Source organism: Macrobrachium nipponense, chromosome 12 (genome assembly GCF_015104395.2).
Source record: "Macrobrachium nipponense isolate FS-2020 chromosome 12, ASM1510439v2, whole genome shotgun sequence".
Lineage (NCBI taxonomy): Eukaryota > Metazoa > Arthropoda > Malacostraca > Decapoda > Palaemonidae > Macrobrachium > Macrobrachium nipponense.
In genome coordinates this window covers 104,600,289-104,627,077 of record NC_087205.1, presented here as the reverse complement: position 1 = coordinate 104,627,077, position 26,789 = coordinate 104,600,289, and the positions used below count along the sequence as shown (strand labels likewise).

At 36.6% G+C, this 26,789-nt stretch overlaps 1 protein-coding gene across 5 annotated transcripts in view; it reads left to right on the top strand.

Moving 5' to 3' along the window:
* LOC135224729 (protein retinal degeneration B-like) overlaps window positions 1-26,789 on the top strand; it is a 189,553-nt gene that overhangs the window by 44,708 nt on the left and 118,056 nt on the right. The gene's annotated exons all lie outside the window — the stretch shown is intronic.

The window sequence follows — 26,789 nt, the reverse complement described above, 5'->3', positions numbered from 1 at the left end:
TAAGTCTGGTCTAAATGGCTCTCTTCCCTCCCTGTATTTGGATGTCGTCTGAATTTACTTTGCCCTTGTGACAAGTATAATTTCACTTGCAGGCAGATTAATGGAACCTGGTTACAGTATCCTGCAGTACGAGAATTTCACATCGAAACTTCAAGAAAATCGTTCGTCGCAGCGGACGACTACAGTCAAGTAACAACCGCCTACAATGTGAAAGGAATTTCATGGACTCTTACGACCGACAGTATCTCGTCGTTAATCTCGTTTTAATGCGGAAATGCTCCGGCGGCTGTCGGAATCGACTACGAATGGGACATACTTCCGACAATTACGACCCGAAGGATATTCAACTCTACTTGCTGGCGAAGGACTCGTGCTGGGGATGTTTTTTTTATTCATCGCGAACGTAATCGTGTAGCTTAGGATGCAGAGAATAAGTATGAGCGCAAAAATAGAACGTTGGACCCGCCCAGGCAAATTTTCCCCTTTTGTTTTAACCCTGTGAAAATAGGCCGTTTCATTGGGCCATAGGTGGTTGTCTGGAACTGTGTAATGGACGAAAAGTGGTTCGAAAGCTAGTTAAAGTGTGAAGTAGTATAACCTCGGTCATGTATCCTATATATATAAAAGTATCATGTATCCTATATATAATTGATCATAAATACAGAGTCGAAATATATCTTTGCGTGTACGCAATAGGAATTCTCTTATATAAATGATCATAAATAACAGAGTTGAAATATATATTTGCGTGTACGCAATAGGAATCTCTTATATAAAATGATTCATAAATAACAGAATCTAAATATATTTTTGCGTGTACGCAATAGGAATATTTAAAGTGCACATATATTAATCATAATTATATGAATCCATATACATATGTATAAACAAATCAGGTAGCCTATAATCAAATCTGTTACCTTTTATCTTACCAATATCTGCAGTTATATGAGTTAGTATATTGATTAATGTATCAGATATATAACATTTTGCATAAAAATCAACGAATCAATCAGCATAAACATTAATAATTTTATCAATTCATATATGAAATTTTTTATCAGTTAAAATATGATTTTTATCATGTTAATCTTCATTCTATGCAATTATCAGAGTACATTAGTATTTTCTGTAGCATATGTATCTTAATGAGATGAAGTGAAAAAACTGTATCATTATATATCCGTGATCACTATTATTTACCAATATCATTGTTTTATATTTTATTACTTGAATCAATTCATGTACACCATGAATTTTTATTTACTATAATATATTATATTTCACATAGTGTCTGTATCACACTCCTATAAGTTAAATGCAAGTCAAGTTTGAGTAATATTCAGTGGTTGGTTTTGGTAGCTGACCGAGCTAATGTAAGTGTTTACATAATAAAAATATGGAATGTTAGTCCATTATATAAAAGATTGCTTGCAGGAATGTGATCGGACTAGAGACGCTAAAGATGACGTATACAATAAGTATGTAGGCTAAGATAACATGCCGTCACCTGTAGTAATTCAATTGTTTATAAACATTAGTCCCAAGCTCCCTGCTTGAGACAACTACCCCGACCTATAATTCAAACGGCCTACGTGATCTGTAGCGTGTCTCATTTTGATTGTGTGTTCGTATGAAACTATGTCATTTGTATGTATGTTCATATGTTCGAACTACTGTCTGTTCTTTCATAACTTGTAACAGAGATGGTAGACGAGGAGAACAGAGTTAGCTATCGTCATTAGAAGACCTGTACCTCTTTTACCTAAGCATTTATCATGTAGAGGAATAGGATTAGCCATCATCATTGGCAGAAGCGATCAAGCTATCGTTATTAGAAGACTTGTACAATCATATCTGATCTTCACCATGTAAAACTTCAGAAGAATACATATAGTTTTATATTTCGTGTTTTCTACAAGAACCTCCTCACCATGAGTTTAACACATCGTCAAGTCATAACCAACAAGATAATACCGACTTCGTAAATGATCTACAAACCCCCAGACACTCCATTGAAGATGGAAGTGCAATACCAACCGACTTAGCGTAAGATTATCGCTAGTCTAACATTACCTCATAGGGCCGCCTTATCATACAAGGCACAAGCCCTAATATATATATATATATATATATATATATATATATATATATATATATATATATATATATATATTGCTGTGGCCATCTTCAGTGTTTCGATTTTCCTTCGTGGCTGTAACTTTGTTCGTATAATCATCACGTTATTTTTTTATTTCTGCATGATTTAAAATCAAACAGACACACACATATATATGTATAGCATATATATATATAGATATATATAGTATATATATATATATATATATATATATATATATATATATATATATATATATATATATATATATATATATATATATATATATATATATATATATATATATTCACAAATATATCGAGCAACAAATGTCCTTTAATATTTAATTCGCTCTACCTCGGAATTAATATATTTTCATATATGTTTAACCGAGGGGGAATTTATTAAGCGATAATAGAATTCTATTATCGCTTAATAAATTCCCCCTCGGTTAGACATATATGAAAATATATTAATTCCGAGGTAGAGCTATAATTTAAATATTTTAAAGGACATTTGTAGCTCGATATATGTATATGAATCACGGTAATGTGATAGACTTATATATATATATATATATATATATATATATATATATATATATATATTATTAGTACCAAAGTACGGGAAGAGAAAAGTTAGTCATTTGAAGGATTCACGGACAAGCTGTTTCTGCAAGAAGAATTATAATGCCTGTAGATAATGTCCTTGTTCAAAACTTTAATTCGCCGGAAGAGGGTAGTCCCATCAGTGAACCCCACGCGGTGCAGTGTTCTTTGCAACCCCTTTCATTCCTTTTACTGTACCTCCGTCCATATTCTCTTTCTCTCGTCTTACTTTCCACCCTGTCCTAACATGTGATTCATATTGCGACTGCGAGATTTACTTCTTGTTTTACACCTTTCAAACCTCTTTACTTACAATTTTCCTTTTAGCGCTGAATGGTCTCTTAGGTTCCAGCAGTTGGTTTTTGGCCTAAATCTTATCATATTCCAGGAACGTCATATCATTAACGTATAAAGTAGATCCTCTACCGAGAGAGAATAGTTATTTTCCATGAATGATATTTAATGTTTTTGACGTTTACCCTGAGCCTAGAATTTGTCCCCCCAAAAAAAATAAAAATAGATAAATAAAAATAAATAAATAAGAAAAGAAAAAGTATTGTTTGAAGCGCAGAGCCTAGACTTCATCCAAAATAAATAAGTAAACTAATAAATAAGTTAAGTCCATACATAAATAAAAAGAAAAAGTATGGTTTGAAGCGCAGAGCCTAGACTTCGTCCAAAATAAATAAGTAAACAAATAAATAAGTTAAGTCCATACATAAATAAAAAGAAAAAGTATGGTTTGAAGTGCAGAGCCTAGACTTCGTCCCAGATAAATAAGCAAATAAATTAAGAAATATAAAAAAAAATTAAATAAATAAAAAGAAAAAGTATGGTTTGAAGCGCAGACCCTAGACTTCGTCCCAGATAAATAAGTAAATAAATAAAAAAATAAAAAAAATAAAAAGAAAAAGTATGGTTTGAAGCGCAGAGCCTAGACTTCGTCCCAGATAAATAAGTAAAAAAAAAAAAAATAAAAATAAATAAATAAATAAATAAATAAAAAGAAAAAGTATGGTTTGAAGCGCAGAGCCTAGACTTCGTCCCAGATAAATAAGTAAATAAATAAATAAAAAAAAAATAAATAAAATAAAAAGAAAAAGTATGGTTTGAAGCGCAGAGCCTAGACTTCGTCCCAGATAAATAAGTAAATAAATAAAAAAAAAATAAATAAATAAATAAATAAAAAGAAAAAGTATGGTTTGAAGCGCAGACCCTAGACTTCGTCCCAGATAAATAAGTAAATAAATAAATAAATAAAAAAAAAAAAAAAAAAAGTATGGTTTGAAGCGAAGAGCCTAGACTTCGTCCCAGATAAATAAGGAAATAAATAAAAATATAAATAAATAAAAAGAAAAAGTATGGTTTGAAGCGCAGAGCCTAGACTTCGTCCCAGATAAATAAGTAAATAAATAAAAAAAAAAAAAAATAAATAAATAAATAAATAAAAAGAAAAAGTATGGTTTGAAGCGCAGAGCCTAGACTTCGTCCCAGATAAATAAGTAAATAAATAAAAAAAGAAAAAGAAAAAGTATGGTTTGAAGCGCAGAGCCTAGACTTCGTCCCAGATAAATAAGTAAATAAATAAAAAAAGAAAAAGTATGGTTTGAAGCGCAGAGCCTAGACTTCGTCCCAGATAAATAAGTAAATAAATAAAAAAATAAAATAAAAAGAAAAAGTATGGTTTGAAGCGCAGATCTTAGACTTCGTCCCAGATAAATAAGTAAATAAATAAATAAAAAAAATAAAAAAAGAAAAAGTATGGTTTGAAGCGCAGAGCCTTGACTTCGTCCCAGATAAATAAGTAAATAAATAAATAAAAAAAAATAAATAAATAAAAAGAAAAAGTATGGTTTGAAGCGCAGAGCCGAAAATGTTAGTCTTCGCAGGAAAGAGGCGCAAGAAGTCAAGGAGGGTTAGACTTCCGGAGATACCTTGAGGTTGAACCCTGAGTGGAGTGAAGGACTTGGCGCTTCTCTCGCTCGCTTGTCGTCCTTCTTATGCTCTCTGGGGCTTACTGCAGCAGCAGGCGATCTAGACACCTGCTACTGCCCAGTCTAAAGCACACTTCCCTTCCTCTCTCTTTCTCTCTCTCTCTCTCTCTCTTCTCTCTATGTATGTATGTATATATATATATGTGTGTGTGTGTAATTTATGTATACAAATACAGAGAAAGTCAAGACCACATTCCCTTCCGCTTCTAGCTTCCACAACTCTCTTGACTTCTCGAATGAAGAAGGATGTCCTTGGCAGGATCCTTTCGCCGTTTCATGGCCGTGTTGTACACGTACGAGGAGGCGTCATTAACGCGGCGGGACGTCCCTCCTCCCGGAGGTCCTTTATTCCTCTCCCTCATTTGGACTGTGGAGCTGTCTCCCTCCTCAGGGTGATGTTCTGCGAGACAAAACTTCGAAAGTTCAAGCGAAGATGTTCTGCATTACTCACCTTAGAGACCACTATCCTTGTATTTTTATCATTTACGTGCATTTTGATCTATTTATTTAATTTATATGTTTTTTTTTCTTTTTATTAAGTGATCTCTTCTTTCTACCCCCCCATTCCCTTCTTCCCTTCTGTTAGTTCTTTCTAATGAATATCATATTCTTTGGAAGTTTGGATCTCAAGTCTGTATTATTTTAATGAAACAGTTATAAGACAGTGCCTTCTTCTTCTTATAATAATAATAATAATAATAATAATAATAATAATAATAATAATAATAATAATAATAATATAATATAATAATAATAATAATAATAATAATAATAATAATAATAATAATAATAATAATATTCTTTATGGAGAAACAAATCCAATTATGTAATTGTACTTGTATTTGAAGATAAAACTGTAAAGATATCTTTCGGGAATCTGTTTCGTTCCCCCGAACAGATTCCCGAAAGCTATACCGTAAAAGTTTTATCTTCAAATATGCGTACAATTACAAAACTGTGGATTTGTTTCTCCATTTTAAGACTCATGCTACTATGAGTATTTTTCAATATTCTTTATTTCAGCTCAGGGCCATATGCACGGAATATTTTAAAACTGTTGCCCTTTTCAACATGGCGCTTTTATCCGCCCAAGGTGCCATTTTTTCCCCAGGGGAGGAGGTGGGCGCTGACAAGGTGCTTAAAAAAGCAGCAGGTGATGGGTGCTGATGGCATGGCCCCATTCGCCGTAGATGCAGCCGGAGTGCCCCCAACCCATCCTGATTACGTGAGATTTATTTCCCTCCGTTCTCAGCCGCCTCTTCGAAGCTTCTCCTGAGCTTGTAACGAAACCTTTTCTGAGATCGTAAAGGTCTTCTACCACTCTTAGGTTTTATGACTTGATCATTCTCGGTGAGGATTGTAATATGGAGCTGTTGTGCATCTTCGTTAGGGAGGCGGGCATCCTCAGCAAATTATAAAATGTACGCATAGTAAATGTGAGTATATATATTTTATACATATACTGTACATGTTTTTATATATATATATATATATATATATATATATATATATATATATATTATATATATATAGTATATATGTCTGTATGCTTTTTTATATTTGTCATATGAAACTACTTTTAAAGTTATTCATATATTTATTTTTTAGTTTCCTTGTTTTAAATTTATTACGGCGTCGATAACCTAGGTATTGTGAAGCTAGTTTTAGCAGCTATAATCAATTAGTGAAGTTAATCATAAATTCGGGCGTGGCGTTTTTTCCCCTATAGGCATTCGAGGTGCAGAACAATGACAAACGCGTATATATTTCATTGTTATCCACCGAATTACCAAATAAGGAGTCCCTCCCATAATAATACCTAGGAAATGAGTCAAGGTACCCAAGCATACTTAAAGAAATGCAGTCTTTTCAACCTTGATAATCAGTTTTGGGATACAGGGGAGTGTCATCTTAATAATTGTGGGAAAGTACCGAAGTATTATAATGTGAGTTTGGCAATTTTATCTTAATTAACCAACTTATGGGATAGTTAGAAAGCCATCAGAGAGCTATCTTGACGCAGCAGGAAGGCCGCCTGAAACTAACTTTAGATTAATGGTTGATATCATTAGGTACCTGTCAAAGTATCGAACTACGATCATAGTCATTGACAGGCCTGGACTGATGTAAATGACGCAAGAGAGCCTTAGTTTTTGTGCTATACGTAAACAGTGCAGAATCTTAGCAATGATTTAAGATTGTTGGAAAATTTCATGTCGTCTTCACGGATATTGAAAAGTATACCAAAATATCTTTAGGGCCCCTCTCATGAATTTGGAATTTCTTCCAACATTGGCTTAGGATTTCATGGGACGTAGATTATTCCCACCCTTTTACTTTTTCAGAGGAAGAGCCAGTGCATAACCCAAATTATTATCCGTGCAATCAAATGCCCATGTCTAGCCCAGGTCCGAAGAAAACAAAGTAAAGGAAATAAAGAGGATTCCGTCTTATTGTCGATGGAAGTGAAAGAATTGCTTTTAAAGAACGTCATATGAGATAGTCAAGTCATGAAAAGCAGGAAGAGAATACCTGCAGTAGAGGGACTGCTGCATTCCACGGAGTAAAGTGTAGAGTTGCTGCTTGACTCATATTAATGGACAATCTGGCGAAGGAAAGTTCGTGGGATGTCCATTAGGCTCTGAGAGTCGAGAGGCAGCGTTTTCAAACTTCTCATTAGCGAAGAGATTATTCTGTGCTCTTTATCGTCGGGCTGTGAGTCATTCTCCCTGGAAGAGCTGCGACGTTGATGCTCTTAGGAATCATAAGACAGGTTTTTAGAGTGCGGCCATGCCTCTGCGTGCATTTGTTTATTAACGTTAATCAGGATGAGGTGCTACGTGTACCCATGCGCGGTTCTTTGCACTTCTCGCTATTATTAGTTTTGTGAAAATCTTATTTGCTCCGTTGTTTTTTTTTTTTTTTTTTTTGTTTTTTTTTTTTTTTTTTTTTAACAAGCGCAACTTCTGTTTCGTAGGAATTTTATTGTATATTTAGTGACATTTTGGTTTGTGAATAATGATTACAGTTGAGAAAAGTGAGGCGTTGTTTTAGGTAAAGAAATGGTTATCAGATTATGTTTAAATTAATTTAACTTTCCACTTCACAACCTGAGTATTGTGATCCACTGAGGGGGGGAATTGAGTGTATCACTTTAGTGATTTACTTTTATCTAAAGCTTGGTTGAAAAAGCTTGCTTTACTTTACCATTTCTTTATTGTATTTTTTATTCGGAATGTGGGCCGTTTATTAAAACCATTTATTGATTTATGTATTGCTTATAAGCCGTTTGTACCAGAAGAATAATTACAAACCAGCTTCATTTCTTCCTACCTCAACGCTATTCCCTTGTTTTTAGTAGTTATTCTTTTTTTATTGTTTTTCTTTTTATGGCAATCAATTACGTGTTTATGGTTCACGGTGTGCTAGCCACACCCGGACACGCCTTATAGCCTTTTTTCCTTTTCTTATTTTTTTTTTTCTAATGTTGAGGACGATGTCGTCCGCTGGGGGAACATTATGGGTTGAAGCACAAGTTGTGGATGTTGGCATCAGCCACAAAGGATTTTTATTTCTCTCTCGCCTCTCTTTTGTGGGTAGGGGAGGAGAGGAGGGGAAGGGGATCGTTTTCTTTTTCTTGTTCATCATCGGCTACCGTGAAATTACAATTCTCCTACTACTTTGATTTCTCTCTCTCTCTCTCTCTCTCTCTCTCTCTCTCTCTCTCTCTCTCTCTCTGGGACAATTGTTGTTTAGTGTGTTGAGTGAAGTCAAGCCAGAACTTCCATTTGCCATGAAGGAGGAATAAAGATGTGATGCCCAAGAGGTCCAGGTGGACGAGAGACGCGCACTTACGTACATACATAGCCAGGCGCGCTTGTGCCCGCGAACGTACAGGCCGTTAAAAACACCAGCGCATTATCTGCCCATGTGCATCATCATCATCAGCGTTGTGAGACAACAGCGTGAGTCATCCTTGTGTGTCATGAGGTGTCATCTCTCATGCATGCAAGGTCATCATGTCTCTCGAATGCGACGCTCGCTGCCGTTGGTAAACAAACACACGCCTTACTTTCGTAGGGAAGCTGTAATAATGAGTGTTGAACTCTGTAACTTGACCGTTAACATTTTAATTATATTTTAACATTTTGATTATATTATATTTTAACATTTTAGTTATATTTTAACATTTTGATTATACTTTATTTAATATTCTTTTTTGATTATGTTATTTTATTTTAAAAAATTTTTATTATTTTAACATTTTATTATATATTATTTATTTTATTTAACATTTTTAATTATATTTTAATTATATTTTAACATTTAATTGTAATGTATTTTAACATTTTAGTTATATTTTACCATTTTAATTATATATTAATTATAATTTTAACATTTTAACTATATCATATTTTAACAATTCAAAATTTTAAATTATATTTTGCAATTTTAATTGTATTTTAATTATATTTTAACATTTTAATTTAATTTTTGTAAAAGGTAAATGGCGTGGCGAAATGAAGTCGAGAGGAAAACCGATCAAACGACAAATGTATTTTTGTAGATAAAATTAAAATCACTTTACCATCATTGTTATTTTTTCTTCTTTTTTGTCACTGTAAGCTACTGTTTGTATTTGTTGATAAGCACCAATTCACTTTACCATCATTGCTATTTTTTTTTCTTTGTCACTGTAAGCTACTGTCTGTATTTGTTGATAAGCATCTTTTCGTCGTTACGTTGGTCTTTATTTTATATCCTCTTTTATGCTTATGTACTGCTTCTCTTATGCGTGTTTTTTTTTCTTTTTTTTCTTTACTTGAAGTCTTCTTCCACGAGTATAAATGATAAAGACTTACAATGAATAATATTAGTAATAGAAACAGATTCTGTATTTTGGTGTCGAGCGGACTTCTCTCAACACACAACACGTTGTAGCTGGTACGCCTTTAAATTTCCGCTGAGGGGAGGGAGCCCAGTTTTCTTTTTTATTCTCTCTCGCTCTCTCTCTCTCTCTCTTTTTCTTTTACACGTCTTGGGGGTTTACGAAATCAATCGTCGTTGCCGTAACAGCTTCCGTCCTGTTGATGTTGCCGATAAGAGCGCTTTTCAGAAACGGCGCTCTCAGACTTGTCAGTTCAGTAATGCGCTCCACTTGTGGTCACTTGGAAACACTGAACTTGTGTCGTCGAGTCTGGCAGTAGCCTGATTTATTTTATTACATTTTACAATAATAATAATAATAATAATAATAATAATAATAATAATAATAATAATAATAATAATAATAATAATAATAATAATGTTTTGGTAAAAGACCCTCTTTTGGCCAAATTCAGTTAAAGAGAATGGCAGAATTAAGTGAGTTGCAATATATAAAATCAACTCGCTTAATTCTGCTATTCTCTGTAACATAATAATAATAATAATAATAATAATAATAATAATAATAATAATAATAATAATAATATGGGTGGCACGGCACCCCAATGCAAGGGTAGTAGGTTCCCTCCATGAGCAAAACACGGATCTGTTCCCTGAGGGAGACAGCATCTTAACATCTTGTGCCTGATGCTGTTACAAGAACCAGGCGTCCACATGGGCTGAGATTATATCACTTCCCTTAATGTGTAGTTATCATGAGGGGTAATGTTAATGTTTCATGTGCCAGGCTTTATATACATATATCATCATCATCATCATCATCATCATCATTATCATCAGCCGTTGCAAGTCCACTGCAGGAAAAAGTCCTTCCACTGTCGTCTGTTTATGGTCTTTCTATGCCAGTCTATAGGTACCCGCAAATTTTCTTAGCTCGTCAATCCATCGCCTTCTCTTCCCTTCCTCTGCTTCGCTTGCAATCTCTAGGGATCCATTCTGGTATTCTTTTTGTCCATCTCTTATATCTGACATTCTCATTATATGTCCCGCCCACGTCTATTTCTTTTTCTTACTAGTTGTTAGAATATCTTCTACTTTAGTTTGCTCTCGTATCCATGTTGCTGTTTTTCTGTCTCTTAGTGTTATTCCCATAATTATTCTTTCCATAGCTCTTTGAGTTGTAACTAGCTTATGTTATATATATATATATATCTATATATATATATATAATTATATATATACATATATATATATATATATATATATATATATACATTACATATATACTAGCTGACCAATCTGGCGCTGCCTGGGATAACTCAGACACCCCATTTCAGGGAAGCCCTTCCCTCCCCCATCCCCTTTGGTGCTAATGATGTCTTACCGACACAGTGCTGATTTCTAGATAGTGAGTCTAGATAGTGGTTTCGTTGAAATTGCTCAGTAAGTCATATGTATACCTAGTTTCGTTGAAATTGCTCTGTGCATTTCAGAGTTAAGCTGTCACACACACACACACACACATACACTCATCCATTTATATAAATATATATACATGTATAACATGTATATATATATATATATATATTTATATAGATATATATATATATATATATATATATATATATATTATTGCCTGTCACGTTTGCAATACAAATATGTATTTGTAATGTAATGGTTTCACTTCTCGACTTCCCGCTATTCTTTTGGAACTTATCACCACCACGAACCTAAAATCCGTCGAGAAATAAATGAAAAATGTCGGGAAGTTCAAAAGTCATTGCTCCCGAAGATGGTACCCCTCCAATTCTTGGTCCAGTTTGTGTTTTGGGGTGGGGTCACTAACCTGACCCCTCTGTCCCCATTGATGATGGTCTGGGTTGTCTGAAGTTCCTGGTTTGGGATCCATCCGTGGATGTATTTGTGTGGATGCACGACACTTAATGTTTATATGTACAGTTGTTTAATGTTAATGTTTTTTTGTACAGTTATTTATTGTTAATGTTTATGTGTATAGTTATTTACTGTTAATGTTTATTTGTACACTTATTTAATGTTGATGTTTGTTTGTGTACTGTTATTCAACGTTAATGTTTCTTTGTACAGTTATTTTCTGTTAATGTTTATGTCTACAGTTATTTAATGTTAATGTTTATGTGTACTGTTATTCATTGTTGATGTGTATATATATGTCCAGTTATTTAATGTTAATGTTTATGTCTACTGTTATTTACTGTTAATGTTTGTGGTACAGTTATTTACTGTTGATGTCTATTTGTATATATATATGTCCAGTTATTTAATGTTAATGTTCATGTGTACTGTTATTTACTGTTAATGTTTGTGGTACAGTTATTTACTGTTGATGTCTATGTGTATAGCTAATTATTGTTAATAGTTTTATTAATTTTTTTTTATTTTTTTATTTTTTTTACGGCTGAGGCAAGGGTGACGTGGATTAATCAGGATTCTTATACTGTCATGGCCAGTTGCACCGAATTTCTTGGCATAAAGTTTAAGTTATTATAGATGTTTTGGTCGTTATTATTATTATTATTATTATTATTATTACCTGATATTCTGGTGCTGGGTCAGTTTGTCTGCCATGAGGTCTGTGTCTTAGCAACGTTATGTGAGAAGGAGTTTAGTATTACCAGTTTGGTGTTATCCTTTTAATACTAACTGTTCCGACTGAGAATTGAATGGGTTTTGGTATTGTTACGAATTACGTTTGAATTCAGGAATTCTTATTATTTTTTTTCATCATTGCGTATTTAGATAATTAATTGCTCGTATCCTTGTATTCTGGGAAGGCAAATGTACCCTGTTCATAGTATTTGGGTAACTTTGAGGGAAGGATATCTCACTGCCGTTTTTAGTCGTGTTATGGCTCTCTCTCTCTCTCTCTCTCTCTCTCTCTCTCTCTCTCTCTCTCTCTCTCTCTCTCTCTCTCTCATTTATTTTCGTGGTCATTTTGCATTTTGTTACTATTTTTTTTCTACCGAATTAATGTTTTTGTTTGTCATAATAATGGAATAAATTGTAATTGTATTAATTATGTAATAAAAAAAAGTAATTGCAATTATATATCTTCAGCCAACTGAAATCGTGTCCTGGCTCCGCTTTTAGGGCTATTTTTCATGTTTGTTGTTGTTGTTATTACTATTATTATTATTATTATTATTATTATTTATTTATTTATTTTTTATTTTTTTTTATTTTTTGCTCTATCACAGTCCTCCAATTCGACTGGGTGGTATTTATAAGTGTGGGGTTCCGGGTTGCATCCTGCCTCCTTAGGAGTCCATCACTTTTCTTACTAAGTGCGCCGTTTCTAGGATCACACTCTTCTGCATGAGTCCTGGGGCTACTTCAGCGTCTAGTTTTTCTAGATTCCTTTTCAGGGATCTTGGGATCGTGCCTGTGTTCCTATGATTATGGGTACAATTTCCACTGGCAAATCCCATATCCTTCTTATTTCCATTTTCAGATCTTGATACTTATCAATTTTTTCCCCTCTCTTTCTCTTCAACTCTGGTGTCCCATGGTATTGCGACATCAATGAGTGATACTTTCTTCTTGATTTTGTCAATTAACGTCACGTCTGGTCTATTTGCACGTATCACCCTATCTGTTCTGATACCATAGTCCCAGAGGATCTTTGCCTGATAGTTTTCTATCACTCCTTCAGGTTGGTGCTCGTACCACTTATTACTGCAAGGTAGGTGATGTTTCTTGCACAGGCTCCAGTGGAGGGCTTTTGCCACTGAATCATGCCTCTTTTTGTACTGGTTCTGTGCAAGTGCCGGACATTCGCTTGCTATGTGGTTTATGGTTTCATTTTTCGTATTGCACTTCCTACATATGGGAGAGATGTTATTTCCGTCTATCGTTCTTTGAACATATCTGGTTCTTAGGGCTGATCTGTGCCGCTGTTATCATTCCTTCAGTTTCCTTCTTTAGCTCTCCCCTCTGTAGCCATTGCCACGTGTCATCGCTGGCTAGTTCTTTAGTCTGTCTCATGTATTGTCCGTGCATTGGTTTGTTGTGCCAGTCCTCTGTTCTGTTTGTCATTCTCCTGTCTGTATATTTCTGGGTCTTCCTCTACTTTTATTAGTCCTTCTTCCCATGCACTCTTTAGCCACTCGTCTTCACTGGTTTTCAGATATTGCCCCAGTGCTCTGTTCTCGATGTTGACGCAGTCCTCTGTACTTAGTAGTCCTCTCCCTCCCTCCTTCCTTTCGTGTTATGAATTAGTATGTTGGTATTTGCTCTTGGGTGTAGTGCTTTGTGTATTGTCATATGTTTCCTGATTTTCTGATCTATGCTGCGGAGTTCTGCCTTTGTCCATTCCACTATTCCTGCGCTGTATCTGATTACTGGCACTGCCCATGTGTTTATGGCTTTTATCATATTTCCGGCGTTGAGTTTTGACTTGAGTATCGCCTTGAGTCTCTGCATATATTCTTTCCTGATCGTGTCCTTCATCTCTTGGTGTTTTATATCCCCTCCTTCCATTATTCCCAGGTATTTGTATCCAGTCTCATCTATGTGTTTGATGTTGTTCCCATCTGGTAGCTGTATCCCTTATGTTCTTGTTACTTTGCCCTTTTGTATATTGACTAAGGCGCATTTTTCTATTCCAAACTCCATCCTGATGTCCCCAGATACAATCCTTACAGTCTGGGTTAGGGTATCTGTTTCCTTGATGCTCTTATCATATGGCTTGATGTCCATGAACAAAAGATGGTTAATTCTGTTGCCTCTTTTCTTGAGTTGGTACCCGGCATCCATCTTCTGTAGTACTTTTTTCATGGGAATCATGGCTACTACGAAGAGTAGTGGGGACCGTGAGTCGCCCTGGAAGATCCCTCTCCTGATATTAACCTCTGCTAGTCTTATTCCAGAGCTTGTAAGTATTGTATTCCAGTTGCGCATTGTATTTTTGAGGAAGCTGATGGTGTTTTCCTCTGCCCCATATATTTTCAGGCATTCTATTAGCCATGTGTGTGGTATCATGTCGAAGGCTTTCTTATAGTCTATCCATGCCATGCTTAGGTTGGTTTTCCTTCTCCTACTGTTCTTCATTACCATTTTGTCTATCGGCCCCCTGGCCAAAACTATCTTTCATAACTTTGGATGATCGGAATGCTGGGGGGAGAGTAAAATGGCCTTTGCTGATGTACAGTCCTGTTCAAGTGCAGGATTGTCATCAGTTTATCATTTTCATTTCATTTTTCATTTTTCCATCTAACCATACTTCATTTCAGCGCTGAATAATCTTATAGGTCCCAGTGCTTGGGCTATGCCCTAAATTCCATAATCCAATCCAATCCATTTTGTCTATCAGGAGCTGGTGTTTTGTGCCCCTACACTTCCTTCTGCAGCATTTCTGTTGGTGGGGGATGGTGTTTGTCTCCTCTAGGTAGTTGTATAGCCTTTCACTGATGATACCTGTCAGTAACTTCCACATTATTGGTAGGCAGGTGATAGGCCTGTAGTTACTGGCTATATTTCCCTTACTTTTGTCTTTTTGTACTAAGGATGTTCTTGCTGTGGTCATCCATTTGGGTGCATGGTGATTTGAGATACAATGCTGGAGTTGTTTTGCTATTCGTGGGTGTAGGGCCTTGAAGTTTTTGAGCCAGTATCCATGGACTTCATCGGGACCTGGGGCTTTCCAGTTTGGAATTTTCTTTAGTTGGTGTCTGACTGTGTCTGTCGTGATCTCTGTGAATCTTTGTTTTATTCTCCCTGTTTCTTCTTCCTTGACTTCCTGGAGCCATGCTGCATGTTTGTTGTGTGATACCGGATTGCTCCATATGTTTTCCCAGAGTCCTCTTACTTGTTCGGCTTCAGGAATTTCTTGGTGGTTTCTTCCCTCTAGTTGGTTGTAATTAGTCCTTTTCTGGTTGGCTTCCGAATAGTTTGTTCTGTTGGTATCCCTTATTCCTGTTCATGTACCGTTGGATCTTATGTGCTTTGGCCTTAAGCCTCTGTTTTACATCTTCTATTGTGTTGTTTAGTTCCCTCTCTTGTACTTTGTATTTCTCGTTGAGTTCCTCCCTTGTTTTCTTGTTTCTTAGCCTTTTTTCTGCCATTTCTTTCAGTTTACTCAAGTCAGATCTCATCACATGATTTGCTTTTCCAGGCACCTTTTCTAAGGAGGTTGCTGTTTTGGTTTCTGTTGGGTTGGTTGTGCTGGTGGTGTTGGTGTTCGTATCCTCATCAGTTCTGCTACTAATCTTGCTCCTGCATATGCCAAGTTATTTGTTTCTGTGATACTGGTGGTGTGTATTATGCCCATCATTTCATTGACCTCACTTGTTTTCTCCCTTAATTTCTTGGTGTTGTAGGCTTTCATGGAGGGGATCTTTGTTCTCTCTGTATCTGGCTCCGTCCATTGTCTAATCTTTTCTACCCATTCCGTCCTCTCTGTTACTTCGTCGGTGTTTCTTCGTGTGTCGTTGTTTGATACCTCATCATCCCTGTCGTCTTCTGTGGCATCGTCTCTCAGTTCGTCTTCGTGTAATTCGTTGTCGTGTGACCTTTCCCCTTTCCAGTTTTTCTCTTTCTGTTGGGGAGAGCCAGTTTTTATCTTTATGTTCCTTACTTGGTCTGCCAGCCTCTGCTCTGTTTGTGGGGTGTTATTCTTCTCATTCCAGATGTTGACCAACCTTCTTCTATATCCTCTCTCCGTCGGGTTGCTTCTGATGTAGCATCTCCATATTTTCTTATTTTCTTCTCTTGTCCATTTCTTCCTTTGGTTTGCTTCTGTAGCTCCAATCTCAGGCTGTTGGTTACTGTCGTTGTGGTGGTCAGTTGCTGGATGACGACCTCCAAGTACCTGACCGTCTTCCCCTTCAATTGGGTTGAATACCTGGCTGCCGGACGAAGCTCCTCTGTTGCCAGAGGTTCCATTTACGTCGTTGTCGTTTATCCTTCATTTCTTTCATCATTGCTGAGTTTTGCTATTTAACCCATAGCTGGACCCTACCCCATCAGGGATAGGTACTCATTTACAGCTGAGTAGACTGAGGAAATTATGGTAAAGATCCTTTCCCAAGGAATCAACACTGAGGAGAACGGTCATCCATCCAACGACTGACCAGCCCCAATGTTGCTTAACCAGTCCATTGACAACCTAATCCACTCTGCCACGGCGCCACACAATTATTATTATTGTTATTATTATTATTATTATTATTATTATTATTACGGAAAAGGTAATTATGGCCAGCTGTGCAAAATAAAAAATCACAACCAGATATATATATATATATATATTATATATATATATATATATATATATATATATAGTATAGTTTCTCAGATGAAATTAATTGACTCCTCGGAAAGAATTTCGTTTTTGAACCTACTGTATTTTAATATTCTCAGATCAATGTAATTTTTTGCATTCTTAAATGCTGTCGCAATTTATGGAGTGTATCCACTTCCGTGTTACAGAAGAGAGAGAGAGAGAGAGAGAGAGAGAGAGAGAGAGAGATAAAAAGGTTCGCTGTTGACACTCTTACTTATTGAGGAAGTCCAGGACTGTCAGGGCAGTCTATCGAGTGTGTAAGATGAAGAATTTCACATTTTTGCTCCTGGACACGGGAGAACCCCAGTTGGCAAACGACGAGTGATTGGACGCGAGCGATGCGCGGGAGCGAGGACCTGAGAAACGTCTTTAGAAATGACGGTTGAAAGCACACGGACAGCTGTAGCCCCTTCCCTCCCTCCTCCCTCCCCCTCCCCTCCCCCGTCAGCGCCTGCCCCCTATCCCCTCCCCCGGTGCCGTCCACGGTATGCAAAAGTCTTATTTGTATATCATTACTTCGAAATATTCTAAGTGGAGGAAGTGAGTGTGTGTGTGTGTGTGTGTGTGTTCTCATGAGTGTCATGATTCCTCTTTAAAGTGGATGTGGTCTTTCTAAGTAGCTGGACTTTTCTGCTGTGAGAATGTTAGAACTTATTTATTTATTGGCTGAAGTATCTCTTAAAACATTGGCCAAGAGATATATTTCCTCGATAACTTCTATTGATTTTGCTGCAACGTTGGCCCAGATATTATATTTGGTTATTGTGTGTGTAATCGTTTGTCATCAGGAAAATGGTCGGTCAGCTTTAGATCTCGTTAGTCCTATATGCACATTCTTCGATGGTAAAAATCGGTAGTACCTATAAGTTCCTTTTTGTCAGTTCTTAGTTATTTATTGCCTGTTCCCTACGTTTCTCCCTTTAATCATTTTCCTTACCACCAGCGCTCCGCCTTCGCTTTTCCCCTCTTCCATCCTTTCCCTCACTACACATTCCCCTCCCACGTCTCCGTACATACTCTCCCTCCCCCTCACCCTCCTTCCCTCTTCCGCGCCTGTTGATGCAGGATCAATGGGTGTCGAAGTAGTTCTGCCTGCCGCACGAGGAGATTCTTCGGCACCTCATCTTTATTTGGGACGCCTAATTTCTTCCTCTAGCCTCAGCAGTTGATGTTGCTTCTTGCTCCTACGTCGTATCTGAAGCTGTTCTACACCTCAGAAGTGCTGTCATAATGTGACATGACATAGAAGAGGAGAATTTACGTTTTGTTTTCAACCAATCGCTTCGAGTTGATGTGTCGATGCCAGAACATTGATACAGTTATCATACCGCACAGGCCCAAACCCTCCCTCCCCCCCTCCTCTCCTGTACCTCATTGCCTTCCACCAATCACGTTTCTGCTTTTTATTTGTTGTTTTTATCAATCCCCACACATTTTATTGCTACTCCAAAGTAATTTTGGTTGGCGTCGTAAAACCTTATAGACACTGGAATTGATGCCCGCTTGAGGCATACTCCAATTTTCATCTTGTGCGTAGATTTTTTATGCTTGTATATAGTATCAGTGATCTCTCCAGTGGTTATTAACTACGTCGCTAATAGCTGTCTTCATCCCTTGATGATCGTAGCTCTTGTTAAGTAAATGGATATTAGATGGGCGAAGATGGAGACTAATGATGGCATGTCGGTGATGTTCTGTTAATAAATATCACATTTTAAGTTATGGGAATGTGATCGTCTCAAGTATTTTTATGGATGAGAGAGACTACTGTAAGGTTAGTGGTTATACTATAGTCTACAGGTGGAAGAGAGTACCTAAAACCTCCACGCTCTCTCTCTCTCTCTCTCTGGTGTCTGCTTTTTTTGGTTTTAATAGATCGAATGACAACACTGAATTTTCCTGCAGGATTATTCATTTTCTTTTGACTACTTCTGGGGAATTAAGGGTCTCCTGACCTCAAACCCTTTGATTAATGTTGAAGTCTCGTCATACCTTGTTAGATAAACTGAACGGTTTAACACCAATTAATTTACGATACTTTCCAGCCAAGATTTCTTTGAGAAATTAATTTTTCATTGGGTCTAGCAACCTCATTGTTCCTTGTATCGGTCAATATCTTGAGCTTGTTTGAGGAAAAGTTTGATGCCAATCGAAGACGGAGTGAGACTGCCTCATTTCCATACATCCTTTTAAAGATTTCGTATAATCATTTATATAGGTGGCAGAATCGGATTCGAACATGTCCGTGCTTCTTAGCCGTAACGGTCATGCATGGGTCTAGTTTTGCATCATTATAGACTCACCTTTTGGTCACTTGGTTACATTTTAACCAGCAAGACTCTTAAAGATGGTTCAAACTTGTGCCGTGAGTGCATCTCATGCGATGCACTGTAGGCATTTATAAAGGTTCTTTGCAGCGTCTCTTCGGCCCCTAGTTGCAACCCCTTTCAATCCTTTTACTCTACCTCCTTTCATATTATATTTCTTCCATCTTGCTATCGATCCTCTCCTAGCAATTCTTTCATAGTACAACTGTGAGGTTTGCCTCCTGTTACGCTTTTCAAACCTACCTACTCTCAATTTCCTTTCCAGTGCTGAATGACCTCAAAGGTCCCAGTGCTTGGCCTTTGGCCTAAACTCTCTCTCTCTCTCTCTCTCTCTCTCTCTCTCTCTCTCTCTCTCTCTCTCTCTCTCCACACACACACACACATATGTATATATATATAAATATATGTGTCATATATATAGAATCTACTGGTCACTTTTTTTACCAGGTACTTATGCAACTGTAATAGCCACAAATCAAGAAGTTAAGAGGGCATTATGGCTATTACACTTGCATATATATATATATATATATATATATATATATATATATATATATATATATATATATATATATATATATATATATAAGAGACACCCTCGAGTTAGTGTGCACTGTGGTTCGGACTTTAGACCTATCTGTGAAGGTCTACCGCCAATTAGCAAGTTATGTTTATGCCGCCGCGTCTTTCTTCCGTAATGGGTTATCTTCATATTGGACTGCGGACTGATGGGGCGGGCCTTCAGGCCAGGTTGATGTGTGTGGGGGGGAGCGTCGCACCGGCGTCGGACAGTCAAAACCGCCAATCCATCAATCAAGTCTATCAATGTCGAGGAGGATGTGATGGAAGTGTTTGGTTTTATCCTTCGTGGATTCCTCTCTCTCTCTCCTGCTGAAAGCATTTCTTGAATGCGGAAGTTGTCCAGTAGAATTCAATCCAGATCTCTGTTCGCCGTGATCAGTCCAAAACAGTATAAACTAAAGGTGCGTTCACACGGTCGAACAATGTCCGACGGACAAACATTGTTACCATATCATAGGCGAAGCAGGATGACGTCATAAGCGTTGAAACGATGGAAGTAGATCTGGCAACAAACAGTGATACCAGATGAGGTTGTATACCACTGTTTTTACTCTGCTTACAAGGTAAAGACCGGCAGATAATTGTTAATTGTTAATAATTTTTGTCCGTGGGACATTGTTCGACCGTGTGAACGCACCTTTAGACTGAACTGAACCCTTTACCCACAAACTGTCAGTTAGACTAATATAAATATCGTAAGAAAGAAAAAAACATTCCTAAAGTACTACTGAGAAGCTACAGCCACACTTGAAGTAGCGTAAAGTCGATTAAGCCTTATAAGTAAAACCAAACAACAGTGTTCTTTTCAAAACACACAATATGAGATTATCTGGTATAGCCGTAGCCTCATAGGAGTATTTTAGGCATGTGGTCTTTTTTTTCTTTCTTTCTTTCTTTCTTACAGTATTTATGTTCGTTTAATTGGCAGTTTGTGGGTAAAACACTCATTCAATCCAAGCTAATTGATCTGGATTGATCAACGCAAACAGAAATATGGATTGGATTGAATTTGACCGGTCAACTTCCACATGGTAGATCGGGGTCGGTGACGCTAGACGCATGTGGAAGGGAGATTGAATTGGACTAAAAAATAAAAATAGAATTGATATATATATATATATATATATATATATATATATATATATATATATATATAGTGAATAGACATACAATATAAAGAATAACATAGTCGCTCGTGTAAATTCCAGCGACATTCCCCACATCATCGTGAATAGCACATCATACTTCACGTTGTGAATGGCCTCGAGCCACATAGCTAAAAGTTGGGAGCCAAGACTCGCCGGGAGGACGAATAACCGTGTGTTTCCTAGGGTTGCCTGAAGTAGGCATTCTTTTAAGTTCAGTTTTCCATGCCCCAGAACTTCCCGAAGATTCCTTATCGCATGTCCTCAGTCCGTAGGAGGAGGAGGAGGAGCAGTAGGAGGAGGTGGTGGGTGTCTCCTCTCGCTTCTAAGGGCGTTCGGAGTCGGGGAGCTGCCGCCAGCCAGCCATCCCGCCATTCCTTCCTTCCAGGAGTATTTGGGGGTCGAGGGGCGATTCTCGTGAATTGAATTGTTTTGTCGGGGAGGGGGGGCGGGTGTCGGGTGTTGGAATTGCGAGAGGGTGCGTTCTTGAGGAATATTTGGAGGTCCCGTGTGTGTTAGGGATCATGACCAAAAACGGCCATAGGCATTTTACGTTGTGATATAAAAAGCTAAGGCACGCAAAATTAGTTTCTGGCTTCATAAGCGCCTGAAATGATCTTAAGTGTAATTCAAGGGCGATTATAATCTCATAAATGTCGTTATCTGTGTTAGCCGAATGTGAATACATGAATGATTTTTATTGTCATTTATATATAATATAGGAATGCCATGTATGCCAGTCAAATATGAGGTATATTGTATATTACAAATGAGTAACATTTCGTGATTTGCGGTCAGTTGACTGTCATTTGCGAATAATTATGTAATCCTTGTTGCTCTACAAGAACACGCATGTGTGTTTATATAGAAAATGCAATGTATCTGCTTGTTTATATACTGGATGCACACATAGCTATATATAAAGGAAACATGCGTTCATATTCACAGACAGGGCAATCTTGCGTGTTTGTTTAAGGGTCACATACGCGTGTCTTTAGAAAGTATGTACTACATACGAGTTAAAGAAGACATGAGTATTTGTTAAAATGTTTGTATAGACACCGCTGTCGGCTGTCTGATATAAAACCCGGACATTTGTGTGCCAGTATTTTAAATTCATCGGAGACTTTACGTTTCAGGGAACCCACGTTTCAGGGAACCCACGTTTCAGGGAACCCACGTTTCAGGGAACTCTGAAGTGCTGTCGAATACGTCCACTCGTTTGTTACGGAGCTGAATACAGCATGAACTCAAATGTAGTGGAAGACATTATCCCAGTGAATTCATGATGCATTGTGGCGGCTATGTGAGAGAGAGAGAGAGAGAGAGAGAGAGAGAGAGAGAGAGAGAGAGAGAGAGAGAGAGAGATGAAGTGAAGAAGATCTTTGGAAAACGGAAGGTTGGAATCAAGCCAGTCTGTTTTTTCCCTCCGCTGGCTCTCTCTCTCTCTCTCTCTCTCTCTCTCTCTCTCTCTCTCTCTCTCTCTCTCTCTCTTGATCCATGTTGGGAAAACTTTCTTGATTTTCTGCTTTTGTGTCCTTCCGTGGCGTTTCTTAATTGCTTGAGCATTGTTCTGCAGTGTATTCAGTTTTGTTTTTCTTATAGAATGGAAAATGCTTTGGTTCATCTCGGCTTTTGTCTTTTTTTTTTCTTTTTTTTTGTCAGGTATTCCTTTTCTTCATTTTTATTTTTCTTATGTGAAATTTTCGTCTACAGATTTTCTTTTCTTTATGTTTTCTTTGGTGCCAGATTTTAAGAGGAAATAGCAATGGCTGCTCTGAGCAGCATGAGTAGATCTGTCTTGCTTTTAGATTTTGGTGATTTTATCCTTTCTTCGACAAGGTCACCTTCGTTTGACCTTTTTAGATTTTGGTGATTTTATCCTTTCTTCGACAAGGTCACCTTCGTTTGACCTTTGACCTACTGATGCTTGAGGAATCCAAATGACCCAGTCTCACGCTGCGGAGATCCTTAGCGGGTACTACACAGTGTCGTCAGTGCTCCTCACTCAGTTCACCGTCGGCATTACTTGTAAGGTTCTTTGCTGCAACCCCTTTCATTCATTTTACTATACCCCCGTTCATATTCTCTTTCTTCCTTCTTACTTTCCACCCTCTCCCAACGATTGTTTCATCATTATTTTCATTGCTGTGTGATCTCATAGGTCCCAGCTCTTGGTCTTTGGCCTAAATTTTATATTCCAATTCCAGACTGCGAAGAATGTAGAACAACAGTTTCAATTTAAATGTTTCATGATATTGTCCAGGTTACAACTAACAACCAAAACCAAATGTTGGAAACACAATTTTTGAGTCTTACATTTTTGTCAGTCTTCAAATTTTTCATTTTTTCCAATTATAAAGATTGTGAAGCGTTCTTCATGGATCTAATCAATCTATTCAGAACAAACCCTCCTGGCCAGCCTTTGAGACTGAAGAATGATAAATCGAGGATCTGGTTAAATGATTTAATGAACTTCATATCAATAAGGTAAAGATGGTGAAGGACTGATGTACTTCTTTTCGAGAGCGTAACAGCTTCACAAGTTCAAGCGAAGTTTTTGTTTTTTGATCATTTACATTATTATCTATTTTTTACTGATTTTTTTATATAAAAAGCGAGATCTTTTCTTTCTGTATTTCCCATTACCTTTTGTTACTTGTTTCTGATGAACTCTATGCTCTTTTGGGGGCTTGAAATTCAAGTCAGTGGCCCCTTTGGTGGACTATTCCATATGAATAGGGTTCATCTTCTGAGCAACAACAATAAAGATTTAAGTTTTCATTAACGATTACGGATCCGGATCAGGTATACCGGTCACTAATATGCAAAAAATAAAAATTCCTAAATATAGATTTCATTTCTATGTTACATCATGATAGTGTACATATATACGTCTGCATGTAGATATCAAATTACTTTATACAAATTACTTTTCACTCTGGAATGCTTTTCGTTCCTCGTTGGACGAGTGGTTTTCACGCACGGCTACCAATCCACTGGTACGAAGTTCGATTCTCGGCTCGGCCAACGTGGAATAAGAGGAATTTATTTCTGGTGATAGAAATTCTTTCTTTCTCGATATAATGTGGTTTGGATCCCACAATAAGCTGTAGGTCCCGTTGCTAGGTGACCAATCGGTTCCTAGCCACGTAGAAAAATATCTAACCCTTCGGGCCAGCCCTAGGAGAGCTGTTCATCAGCCCAGTGGTCTGGTAAAACTAAGGTATACTTAACCTAACTGGAATACTTCCAGTCGGATTTCTTCTCCTCGCCGAGATGACCAAAGAATGCATTTGGCAAAAGTGGCTCTGTTTTTTCCATAAGTCATTAACTTGACCAACTTTTCTGATCTGTTCCCGCCATGAAGGTCACAGAGGTCTTTTAAAGTTGGTTATTGGAAAGCAATCTCTGCCTTACCTTCGTTTTCCTTTTTTTTTTTTTTTCTCTTATTTCCTCTCCCTCAGCTGCTGAATCTTTCAGGAGGAGGAGGAGGAGGAGGAGGAGGAGGAAGAAGATCTTTCGGTGCCCCCATTTTTGGCCCCTCTCTTTATCATCGTTCCATTCTCTTACTCTTTTCCTCCCTCGGAGTTGGACGGGTGAGGGCGCTGGGTTAGTCGATCCGAATGTCAGCTGTCTGCGAAGAATTATAAAAACGAATATCTTGCTCCCTATGTCGTCGTTTCCTGTGCTACAATGCTGCGTACACAGTATGCTCTCTCTCTCTCTCTCTCTCAGGTTAGCGGTTTTCGTACGCTTTTGAATACTTTTTTGCCATACTCATTTTGCACACGCATACACACATAAATGTATATAATATATATATATATATATATATATATATATATAAAGGTTTTTTGCCACGAAGGAAAAAAATGAAAAAACGAGTTGGCCGAAAGTACTCGGCCAACTCGTTTTTTCAGTTTTTTTCAGTTTTTTCATTTTTTTCCTTCGTGGCAAAAAAACCTTTATTTATACATAGCATCACGTTTTATATACTTCGTGATCAAGTTATTCATATATATATATATGCATAGTATATTTTTTATATATATATATATATATATATATATATATATGTATGTATGTATGTATGTATTTTATGTATGTATGTATGTATGTATGTATGTATGTATGTATGTATATATATATATATATATATATATATATATATATATATATACGATGAATAATTATCACATCACCGTGATTCATATAAATTATTCGAGCTACAAATGTCCTTTGATATCTAATCCGCTCTACCTCGGAGTTGATATTTTTTCATATATGTAAACCGAAAGGAATTTTTTTTTTTTTTAGATGATGATAATTTCGTCCCCTCGTGGGATCGAACCACCGTCCAGCAGACAGGGACGAAATCAAGACGAAGTGACGTTATCGATTCGGCTGACAAGTCTTGATTTCGTCCCTGTCCGCTGGACGGTGGTTCGATCCCACGAGGGGACGAAATTATTATCAACTAAAAAAAAAAACCTTCTCTTTACATATATGAAAATATATCAATTCCGAGGTATAGGGAATTAGATATTAAAGGACATTTGTAGCTCGAATATTATAGAGAGAGAGAGAGCACGCGCAATATAATATTCCTATTTTAGAAAATGAATTGGGAGGCTGGCATCTTGACTGACGTTTTGAGCAAATATTATTCGACACTGGCCTCTGGACATTCGAAGGAGATTGTAACATCCATTTTGTTTTGCAGGTTTTTCTTTTTTTTTTTTTTTTTTTTTTTTCCTTTAGCTGATAGGTAAGATGGGTGAAAGAAGAGTGAGGGTAGTTAGCTAGCTAACCTTGGTAGGGAATAGTTTAGAAAGTTAAGTATTAGTAAGAGTAAGGTAAAGTGTGGTTTATCCACGATTATATTTGGGTAAGAGTACAATTTTCTAGCTAATATTAACATAATACAACAATGATTATACATTATATGACATGGTGAATTGTACAGATTACATATTTTGAATTTTATTACATAATATAATCATATTTAATTAAGTTCCAATTATCTAACTCTAAACTTAATTTTAATTATCATAATGATTTTGCATCATATCTACATATTAAATTCTACAAATTACTTTTTCACAAGACATTTCTTAATTAATAGTATAATGGTCGAGGTTCATCGCGATGAATATATGAAGATACTCTTCTCCACCATCTGTGGTCTGTGTTGTTTGGGTCAAGGTTTCTCTCTTCTGCTTCTGATTCTTCTACTAATTCACTATTGTATTGAACTAGTTTACTCCATATATTGGTTGCCAGTCTGTATAATCTCTGATTAATTGGTTCTACTTTGTATTTTTTATGTATTTGTTCTAAATTCAGATCGTCATCTTGATTGTTTCTCACTGCAGACCTTAATTTTTACTTACAGTGTACTTGGCTTTTCATTTTCTTTAGTTCAATGGAAGAGGGTCCTAGTTCTTTTCTTTATTTCAAATTTGATTTGATTTTTCAAGTCTAAAACAAAACGGCTCATATACTTTGGTGCCACGAGCACTTCTACACCTATCAACTGTAAAGACCATTAGACTTGAAAAATTAACAGTCAAATTTAAAATAAAGAACAAAACTACCCTCTTCATTATATATATATATATATATATATATATATATATATATATATATATATATATATATATATATATATATTTATATTTATATATATATGTACCACTTTTAAGGAGAGAGAGAGAGAGAGAGAGAGAGAGAGAGAGAGAGAGAGAGAGAGAGAGAGAGAGAGATGAAGAGAAGTTTTAATGTGAATATCTTTTATGATGGA